Genomic DNA, 10805 nt, shown 5'->3' with positions numbered 1-10805 from the left:
ACTCAGAACAGTATGTACCATGTGCTGCTTTGTGAGTAAGAAGGAATACAAATATATCCATACTCTTTCCAAAAAGGGCAATGTAGGCGGGATAACCCCAAAACAAATAAAGATGGTTACCTACAAGGGAACAGGGATGGAAAACGGCCTTAATATATCTAATTAGCATAGTTAGGTTTTGGCCAATGTTTTGTCTAACTTAAAATGAGAATTAAATTCGGAAAAAACAAATTGAAACATACACTATGTATCAAGTTAGTGGTGAACTCAAATAGAGAAACATTATTTCACCTGACTTTGAAACCTGTTTTTATCCTCATCCCTGATGGTATAAGCTAAATAAAAAAGGACTGCCAAGAAATATTTAACTGCCTTCAGTAGCAAAACGTCAACAATGGTTGAAGCTGAGTGATGGGGTTTCATTATGCTGCTTGTTCTCATGTTATGTTCTCTTTGGTATATGTTTGAAGTATAATTTAAAAATAGCTTTCCAAATCTGCTTTTTTAGGGTTGTGGTTATTTTTTGTTTTGAGACAGGGTCATACTCTGTCACCCAACCTGGAGTGCAGTGGCACAGTCTTGGCTCACTGCAACCTCTGCCTCCCAGGTCCCAGTGATTCTCCTGCCTCAGCCTCCCAAGTAGCTGGGATTACAGGCAGGCACCACACCACCACACCCGGCTAATTTTTGTATTTTTAGTAGATATGGGGTTTCACCATGTTGGCAAGGCTGGGCTCGAACTCCTGACCTCAAGTGATCTGCCCGCCTCAGCCTCCCAAAGTGCTGGGATTATAGGCGTGAGCCAACACACCAGCCTAATCTTTATCTAACATTAACATACACACACTGAGCAATAATGCAAGAGTGTCCAGGTTTGCAATGAAGACAGCCTTAGTTCACCAAAAGTGAATATCAACATATAAAAGATCTAAAATACAAGTAGGTAAGAAAGTGGGGAAGTGGGACCACACCGGACTCCTACTGCAAAGTAATAGATTCAGCATCTGTACAGACCTCACTGTATTCAAGTATATTTTATATGATTTCATTCTGTGTTCACAACAAAACTGCAAGATGACCACTCTGCCCACCTGTACTGAAGGTAAGTGACTCAAATTGATTCCAGCTCAAGTTCTTTAAATCTCCAAGTCCAGTGCTTTTCATACTTTCCCCTCTTGTAGCCCCACTAACAGGAGTGTGGGGCAAGGATGGGGTTCACGAACCTAAAGCCAACAATCTCCAGTAGTATTTTAAAGATTCATACTAATTTTTAACCTTGTTTCGTAATGTATCTATGTTATCTTAATACAAACATAGTGTATTTCATGACATCATCAATTAAAATAGGTCTGTATATGTATTTTGTGGCTTATGGACCCAGAAGCCACAATTACTTATTCTGGCTATCAGAGGCATTAAATCCAGTCTCCCTGAGGCAGTAATAGCTGTCACCCAGCAAAAAAAATGGGACAAGTCTCACTGTCCAACTAGCACATTGCCGGTAGCATTTCCAGTTGACAGTATTTCAACTGGCAACTACAAATACATTATCTGTTAATGTAACTTTTTAAACCTGAAAATTCTGTCTAGTCTTCTCAATATACAACCCAGAAATGAGTGAGTGCAATGGAAAATAAATTAAAATCACATACTATGGTTTGAAATGGTTCAAAATTATCTGGGCACATTTTTGAAGAAGCCACTTGGTGGCTACCCTGAACAGACAGCCGAGATAACAAAGAACCTAACTTTGCAGCAGACTATTTCAAAGAAAAACAGTAAGACTGATCACTACATCTGTTAACAAAATGGCGGCAATTTTGTTTGTGCTTTTTTAATAAGCTTTTTTTGTTTCAGAATTAGAAAATTATTGCAGATATCATAGAGTCCCCATGTACCCTGAAGCCAGTTTCCCCTATTATTAAGATCCACATTAGTTCAGGACAGTCTCACAACTAATGCAACAACGTTGACTTATCATTAACAAAATTCCATACTTTATTTCCATTTCCTTAGTTTTTCCCTAATGTTCTTTTTCCTGTTGCAAGATGCAATTCTTTCCATTTAAATTCAACCATAGGAAGGCTATTAAGCAAATAACAAATTCAAGCCTAAAAGACTAAAATGTTTCTCAAGGCATCCTTAGCTAAAGAAAAATGCAGATGTTGGATGAAATAGCAGAGTCAGCTCTTCAACAAACCAACTTGATCTATACAGCCTCACAATCACCACTTTAGAGAACTTACACCTAAACATGGTCTCGAACTTCTGGGCTCATGTAATCCTCATGCCTCAGTCTCCTGAAGTGCCAGGATTACAAGTGTGAGCCACCTCGCCTGGTGTTTCACGGCATTTCTTATTTGGCCAACCACAACTGACACTTTAGGCTGTGTGGCAGGTGCCACCCTGTGTAGTGAGGAAACTGAAGTAGCACCCAGGCTTCTACCACTAGATGCTTGCCAGTCTCACCCCACCCCGTCAAATATGACAACCGAAAATGTCCCCAGACAGTGTCAAATGTCCCTTGTGGGGGAGACCAGTAGCAGTTTTGCCTTCTCTCTCACAAGGGACATTTAGCTTTAAGTAATTTATGATATAGAGAAATATAACAAGATTTCTATAGATGTCAATGTGGATTAAACAACATTTTAAAACATCTTTTATTAGACTATATACATGAGTATTTGTCTCAGAAAATACAATCAATATGAAAACCAAAGAAGGCTGGGCGCGGTGGCTCATACCTGTAATCCCAGCACTTTGGACAACCGAGGTGGGCAGATCACCTGAGGTCAGGAGTTCGAGACCAGCCTGATGAATATGGCAAAACCCCATTTCTACTAAAGATACAAACATCAGTCAGCTGTGGTGGCAGGAGTCTGTAATCCCAGCTGTATAGGAGGCTGAGGCAGGAGAATTGCTTGAACCTGGGAGGCAGAAGTTGCCATGAATGGAGACTGTGCCACTGCACTCCAGGCCTGGGTGACAGAGTAAAACTCCATCTCAAACAAACAAACAAACAAACAAAAAAACCAAAGAAGCCAAATCATAGTTGTTTCTGTGAGCTATTATGAATTAGTGCTTTTTTAAAATAAATGTAATGTATAGGTTTAATAAATCCCTAGAAACAAGGAATTCAAATTAGAAATCATTCTTAACCCTTTCCATCCTAGGATGCTAAAGTAAACATCAGATTCTATAACTAGCAGTCAAACCAATCAAGCATGAGGCAGAATCTGGTCTGGGAAAGAGGCCAAGACAGACAACCCATAGCCATGGTGTGTCCCTCAGGTCCCCCACATTCCACCCTTGAGGACCATGAACACACTGCCCAGGAATCCTTTTGCCACCAGCAATTAAAATAGCCCCATTCCCTAAAAGAAAATTAGTGCCAGGGATAGGAAAGATCCAGTTGTGAAGGACATACCTGAAAAATGCTTTAGGCTGATGTTCCCAGCTTCTTATATGTCACTCTGCTTAATTTGGGATTGGAGGTAGCAAGAAATAAGCCAATAATCAACAGCTCTCAAGGGAAATCTGATAGGCTGCAGGATGGTGCCATCCAATTTTTTTTAAAGTGGTTTAAAAGTTGTCTCTTAAAATAAATTTTTAAAAAGGGTCACCTGTCATTTTTGCAGCTCTGAAAGCTTTTTTTCATCTTTGAAAAGGTCTCAACATGAACATGCAGAAATACCACCATCACAGATCTAGGTCAGAAAACATGGCTAACTTTACCTACCCTACGGCTACTAGGCCATCCAGACAGCTCTTTCCTTTATGGCAGGGTGCCAACGGGTGTCAGAGCAGAAAGGTGAAGAAGGCAGGTGGTTGCTGAAGAGACCCAAGCCATTATCACTTGTAGGTGAGAGCCTTTGATCAGCTACTGCCACCCCCACTCCCACCCACTGGAGAGAGTGTGGGCAGTGCCTTCCCTCAAGCAGGCTCAGGAGAAGGCTCACCAGAAGGTCCTCGGATTTTAGGGACCCAATCACCACCCTCAAGCCCTCCGCCCAACAGGCTGCTCTGCAGTTTCTCTCCTCTGCTGAAAAGCTTTGGTTCCACCCCATCAGTCTCAGCCCAAATTCCATCCAAGGCAAAGAGAGCACATAAAGAGAAAACTAGCCATGCCCAGTTCCTACAGGTGGGCAGGTGGCTGGCAGGGAACGGATCACATGGGAGGACCACGGAGCTAGGCCTGTGCATACTAACCCAGCAAAGCATCATTTACATTAAAGATCATTAACCAGGTGCTCAGGCCCCTTGGCAATAGGCAAGAGTTCACAAGTTGAAAAATGCATTTGGATCAAGGCATAGCCTCTTGTTGCCAAACACAGGTTTGGGTCATTTCAGGAGAAGGGCACATCAATGGCAAGGAAAGAGCAGAAGCAAATGGGGGCGTCTCAGGAGGGGACTCCGTTTCCTCCTTGCAAAGCTGCTCGCACCCACAGCCACAGTCCATTCCCTCAGGTTGATGTGCTGTTCTTCCTCGTCCTTATGAAGTAGAACCATCACCTTTCATGTGAAGCAGCTTACAGGTAAGGAATTATAAACAGGTTCAGGTTTATGGCGTTTGTCTCGCCAATTTTCCATTTCTCAATAGAAACATCTCCTTTTAAGGTGATGGCTCAGGCTCTATCATGGCAAGTCCCACCCAAAAAGGAAGGCACTTCCCTATTCACTAAACCACTTCGCTGTTCTGCCCAATTCCAGGGACCCAATGCCACACAGTTCTCAAGCACAAGAAGACGTCGCCATCAAGCAAGCGGGGTCAGAAGTTCAATTTCACACATTACCGGCTGCCACAGTTTTGAAGGTTTCTGGCAAACGTTCTTTCTGACATGCTTCAAGTTGCTGCACATGCTCGGCACCCTCCTCCTCACCATCTCCTCTTCCCCTCATAAAAACCACCAGGAGCTCCCATCTCAGCCTTTGTTTAAGGCAGCCTGAGACTTTCTCATTGTTTATACAGAATCATCCAAAAAGAACAGGCACTGGCCTGGTTTTCTATTCCAGCATTAACCTAATTCAATTTTCCTCAAGTTGTATGTTTACCAGAGAGTATTATCTGTGGCTGATGTTAAAACACAGAGAGAACAGAAAAGTAGAGCTGAATTATCCCTGCTAGTTAGATTAGGTCGAAGAAACAGATTAATTTCTACATCTTTTTTAATAGTATATAACATGGGTAGTCTTTACCTTAAAGGAAAACATACATGCCAGTTTTATTTTCTCCTAAAGGGAATAAAAGTTTGTATGTTTGAGGGCTGAAGAATGGGGGCAAAGACAATGAGTAATGATCAGGCACCTCATTTACAATTTTTTCAAGTTCCTAACTGCACGTTTATCCGTTTAAGAGCAAAATCATTTAATCTGTGTGAATACATGTAAAAACTTAAGTTAGGGATCATGTGACTCATCCCCAGGTATTTCCTGTAAAGGTTAGAAAACAAATGAGAAGGTGTGTGTATCCCAGGAGGTAAAAGTAAAACAATAGAGAAGTATGCCCATCCCATCACGAGCTGGCTGACTGCATTAGCTATGCTCTAAATTGAACTTAATTCACAATGAAGCCTAAAAAGAATCAAATCTTAAATAAAAGATCTGTCCTTGCTTCACCTGTGGTTTTGAACTCAGAAATCTGAACATTTCTGAACTCTGCATGACAGATTCCTTCACAGTGTCTATTTTTGACATTTCAAGAACACAGTGATGACAAATGCAGTAATTTATTCATAAGAGGGGGGGAGAGGCACCAGGGCATTATCTGTGTAATTTTTCAGTGCACCACCCTGAAGAAAAGAGGTTGCCAAGAAGATGACACAGGTTAAATACGTGAATAATTCTTCACTGTGCCGCCTTTTGATTTTGAAGCATGCAAAAACTGTCTAATGGACATTTTAAAAAGAAAGCAAGCAAGTTCAAATAATCCCCCAAATCCTGCCTATATAGGTTAAAGCTGATGGATCCGCGGTAAGAGAACACTGTCCTGATGCTGTGGGCACAAATCGAGTCATAAGGGGAACGGAACCTTCCGTGCCACTTACCAGATTCCCGGCAGGAAGAGCTCGTCTGAAGTGGGGAGAGAGAGGCAGGTCTACATGCAGATGGTCTGTTTCCCCTGACAACAGCAACGGCGGTGGCGAGGAGAAATCCTGGTCTCTGCCAGCTCCCAGCCAGGTAACCAACAGCCTGGAGCGGGAGGTGCTGTGCTGGGGAGGCCCCGTGGGGAGGGCTCTGCAGCAGCTCCCGCCCAGGTAGGGCCCCGAGCAGCCACCCACCCACCAGGGCACCCTCCCGCCACCGAAGCCTGTCTGGGTTGGAAGCTGCTGCCGCGGATGCCTGCCTCTCTCGAATCGGGAGCAAATTCAAATGTGGGGAACAAGGAAGTGCCTCATCAGAGGCAGCAGAGCCAATGACTATAGGAGGAACTTTGTGTATTCAAGAGGCACAAAAAAGCAATTCAAACCACAGCCCCACAACGCTGCCCTTGCAGCAAAACAATACCAGGGAAGTTATGGTAACAGCCAGCTTGCCATGACAAGTGTGTATACCTGGCTTGGCCCAGGTGACCCTCGAGCCTCAGGGATCCCTCTCAGGCATATGGAATGCCCCTTTTGGAATATCAACAGCATTTTTCCCTAGATGTCCATAGCAATGTTAAAAGGAAAAATATTCAAGGCAATAAGGAAGCTCCTCTAGATAACTGTTTAAATAACTGTCCCACGATCCTCACATACAGGGCATGAGCCTGTATTTTCTTTTCTTTTCGAGACAGAGTCTCGCTCTATAGCCCAGGCTGGAGTGCAATGGACTGATCTCAGCTCACTGCAAGCTCTGCCTCCTGGGTTCAAGTGATTCTTCTGCCTCAGCCTCCCGAGTAGCTGAGATTACAGGCATGTGCCACCTCGCCCAGCTAATTTTTGTATTTTTAGTAGATACAGGATTTCACCATCTAGGCCAGGCTGGTCTCGAACTCCTGACCTTGTGATTCACCCACGTTGCCCTCCCAAAGTGCTGGGATTATAGGCATGAGCCACCACGCCCGGTCATGAGCCTGTATTTTCATCAGCCAAAACTAGCTTTGAATCCCATCTCCATTAGCATCGTGACACCCAGCAAGCTGCTTGACCTATCACACCTTCAGCGTTCTTGTTTGTAGAAATAGCCTTGAAACCTCCTTCATGGGCTGCTTTGGGACCACAGGTCCTGCCATCAATGTGCTTTGGCCCTTTTCACATTTCCGTGCCTTTCGCAGTTGCCCATGGCTCTGAAAGTACTGTCCTAAATCAACCAGTCACCCCTTTCACCTTCTTTCAGTTTAAAAATGAATCCAATGCATACCCAATAGCAAAAGAGTTCTCTCTTTACTGTCTTTTTTTTTTTTTTTAACCAATGTCTCAGGTTAGGGAGGCCAATTTTACAATCATTTTTGCATACAATGGTCAAAGAGACAGATCTCATGACCCTACAGCCCAAACTCTGCCAGGGACAAGAATTTGCAGCCCAAGGCAGAGGGGGTTTCTTCTGTCCAAAGTTCCATGTACATTCCCATTTCAAGGCCAAGAACATGTCCCTTTTAAGAGCCAAGAGTGTTGAGGAAAAGAAAGGCTTTATTGAGCCAAAAGATCTTTTTCTTTAATGCTTCCTTTTAAAAGGCAATTATTTCTTACAATGGAAATTTACAGCTTACTTATATTACCACTATTCGGTAACAATGACCAGGGCGTGGGTGACCAATCCAATAGTTATCAAGTGACTGTCCATGGGAGGGGGAGACACAGAGTCCCACCTGGGCTGAGAAGCCGCATCACCATCTGGTGGTGGCTGCTGCATTTTACAGTCGTGAGCCCTACACCATTTTCCTTCTCCTCTGTAGCAGGCAGTCCATTGGAATTCCTGCTTTATTACATTAATATTCTGACAGCTTCGTTTGGCTGCTCAAGGACAACTCTTGTTCTTTCCCACCAGATCTTCTTTCCAACTTTCATTCTTTCCCACAGACTCGTAATCGGGCCACTAAAGACAGCGGGGAGCGTAAAAGCCACCTCCCATGAGACAAAGAATGAAATTTACAACACACATGGAGAAAAGGAAAACAAAGAGACAATCTGTCCCCAGAACGGAACAGCTAACAGCAAACGCTACTGAAAATCATGAGGCAGGCATCTCCACAGAGTGAAGGGAAGAGCCCAGCTAAAGACCCAGGAAATAAATCAAAAAAGGGACAGCGTTTGAGGTGGTCCCTGACCAGTGGACAAGACTTAGCTGGGCTCAGGCAAGTTGTTCTGTGTGGCTGGAGTACAGAATATGCTGGAAACCGGGGAGGTCAAAAAAAGTGAGCAGGAGAATTTGGAAGAAATGTTCCTAACCACTTCACTCTTCCAAAGCCTTCATCCACTCCTGGCGAATGTATCTAGGTCCAGCAGGATCTCAGAAGCTGATGCCAACCTGAGGGGAATATTACCAGATGACGTGAAGGCTGTGGAAAAAGAAGAAACTGGAAAATTCATTATTTAAGTGGTGTCACTGGCATACTCTCTAAAATAATACTAGCAATTTTTTTAAAAAGATCTAGGGGGAAGAGAATAAATCTGGGTTTTACAGGCAGCTGTGATGAGGCCTGGGTGACGAGCTGTGCCACAGCTGGCAATGTGTCTACATGTAGTAGTGGCATCTGTTTGCAGTATGATAGGAGAGGGTGCCTCTTTTAGGTACAAAGGAAGGTAGGAATTATCACAAAACTTCATACCACATAAAAGGTCCCGTCTCTTACTGCCATTATCCCAGTATATTATTTGCAAGTCTTGTAAAATTAAGTATATGATTGGTATTTAACTTTACACCGGAATGATTCAAGAGGTAAATTTCCTGCCTTCTATCTTCCAATCAGAGGTACATTCTCATACATAAAATAGTCTCCAGGGGCTGGGAGCGATGGCTCATGCCTGTAATCCCGGCCCTTTGGGAGGCCAAGGAGAGACGGATCACCTGAAGTTGTGAGTTCAAGACCCGCCTGGATCAACATGGAGAAACCCTGTCTCTACTAAAAATACAAAATTAGCCAGGCATGGTGGCACATGCCTGTAATCCCAGCTACTCGGGAGTCTGAGGCAGGAAAATCGCTTGAACCTGGGAGGCGGAGGTGGCAATGAGCCAAGATCGCACCATTGCACTCCAGCATGGGCAAGAAGAGCAAAACTCCTTCTCAATAAACAAATAAGTCCAAATAAATACCTCCTAAATAAAATGGCTTATACCAAGAAATACAGTCTCGCATCTGACCTCATCAACACCCCACACACTGGCCTTACTCTCCTCTTCGCCACGTCACCGTAAAAACCTTTGCAACTGCTACAGGTGCATGCCCAAAACTGCACAGGCTGTTGTGCTGTGTTGGAACATGATCATATCAAACTAAGATATCAATTGTTTCAGATGGTCAGAAGTGAAGTGCAAGCAGGCAGAAAGACAAGGCTATACATTAAAGATCCTATTCTTTTTTTCTTTTTTTCTTTTTTTTTTTTTTTAACATCTGGAAATCTATGGCCCATGTTCAAGTGCCAGGCTCAGCTCAAATTAGCAAGTGATGATAAATTCCTGGAGGCCTAGAACTCCGTGTTCTTCATTTCCCAGTACAGTGCCTTTCAACATAAATAGATGGTTGCTGTACTTCACTGAAAGAAAGAGACAAGTACCTGTGAGCTGCATCACCACCAGGGAACCCAGCAGGAGACAGACGCTTGCGTTCAGCCAGGTAGGAAACCAACCGTGTCAGCAGTGAAAAGCATGTCAAGGCAGCAAGGAAACCATTAAAGTGAGTGGTGAACTATTGAAAGGCTAAACTATTGAATCACTAAACTAGAGAAGCTAGGAATCAGGAGACCTGAGAACTAACCCTAATGATGCCCTTAAATACCTTCGTTGCTTCAGACAATTTAATACATTAACCTTTGAGAAATCAGCAAGCCTATCACAAAACAGGCAAAAGGAACGTCCCCGCCACTATCTCCCCTAGGTACCAAATGAAAGATGGCACCTTACACACAGTCAATAGTGTCTCGGAACCAAGAAGTCATTTCTCATGTTGAACAATGCATTTCATCTCTTGATTTCAGAACGTTTGTATGTTAAGATGACAGCTCCTTGTCACACAGTTTAATGGTCCAGGCTCATATATTTAGGAACCCAGGATTGAAAAGCCAACTCAAATGCTACTGTCATAAGTTTTTTATTATTACTATTTTCTGTCGCTCAGGCTGGAGTGCAGTGGTGCGATCTCACCTCACTGCAACCTCTGCCTCTCGTGTTCAAGCCATTCTCCCACCTCAGCCTCCCAAGCAGCTGGGACTACAGGCACATGCCACCACACCAGGCGAATTTTTGTATTTTTCTGTAGAGATGGGGTTTCACCATGTTCAGGGCTCAAACTCCTGAACTCAAGTGACCCACCCGCCTCAGCCTCCCAAAGTGCTGGGATTTCAGGTGTGGCATTAAGCAAGCTGTTATCAAGCCTGCACCATGTACCTTGTCAGCACTGGGGTTTCCCAGATTGAAGGGCTTATCAGGGCTCGCCTCTCACTGCTCACCAGGTATAACTTTTCTGAAATCACCAATTACATGCCTGTTACCTGTGCATGCAATTGAGCTCTTTGGTTATACACTGAGGGGGTAGGAGTATAAGTTATATTTGCTGGTTATACACCAAGTTCTAGTTTGATGTGATTGTTTCGTATTAAGACTCTCTCACCAATAAAATTTTAAGTTGTACAGACCAAGGCCAATGCCTTTTTTAGCAATTTACCTAT

General features: G+C 43.6%; 1 protein-coding gene across 9 annotated transcripts in view; it reads right to left on the bottom strand.

The window, feature by feature from the left end:
- NEDD4L (NEDD4 like E3 ubiquitin protein ligase) overlaps positions 1–10805 on the bottom strand; it is a 346587-nt gene that overhangs the window by 193937 nt on the left and 141845 nt on the right. The window contains exon 1 of one of the 9 annotated variants that reach the window (XM_017528811.2): positions 6045–6474. The exons of the other annotated variants lie outside the window; for them this stretch is intronic. The gene's annotated coding sequence lies outside the window, so the exon portion shown is untranslated. Of the gene's footprint in view, positions 1–6044; positions 6475–10805 lie in introns of those variants that run through there. 9 annotated transcript variants of the gene reach the window in all.

This window comes from Cebus imitator, unplaced genomic scaffold (genome assembly GCF_001604975.1).
Source record: "Cebus imitator isolate Cc_AM_T3 unplaced genomic scaffold, Cebus_imitator-1.0 Scaffold55, whole genome shotgun sequence".
Lineage (NCBI taxonomy): Eukaryota > Metazoa > Chordata > Mammalia > Primates > Cebidae > Cebus > Cebus imitator.
Note: the sequence above shows the minus strand (reverse complement) of the source record. Positions and strands in the feature narration are given on the sequence as shown.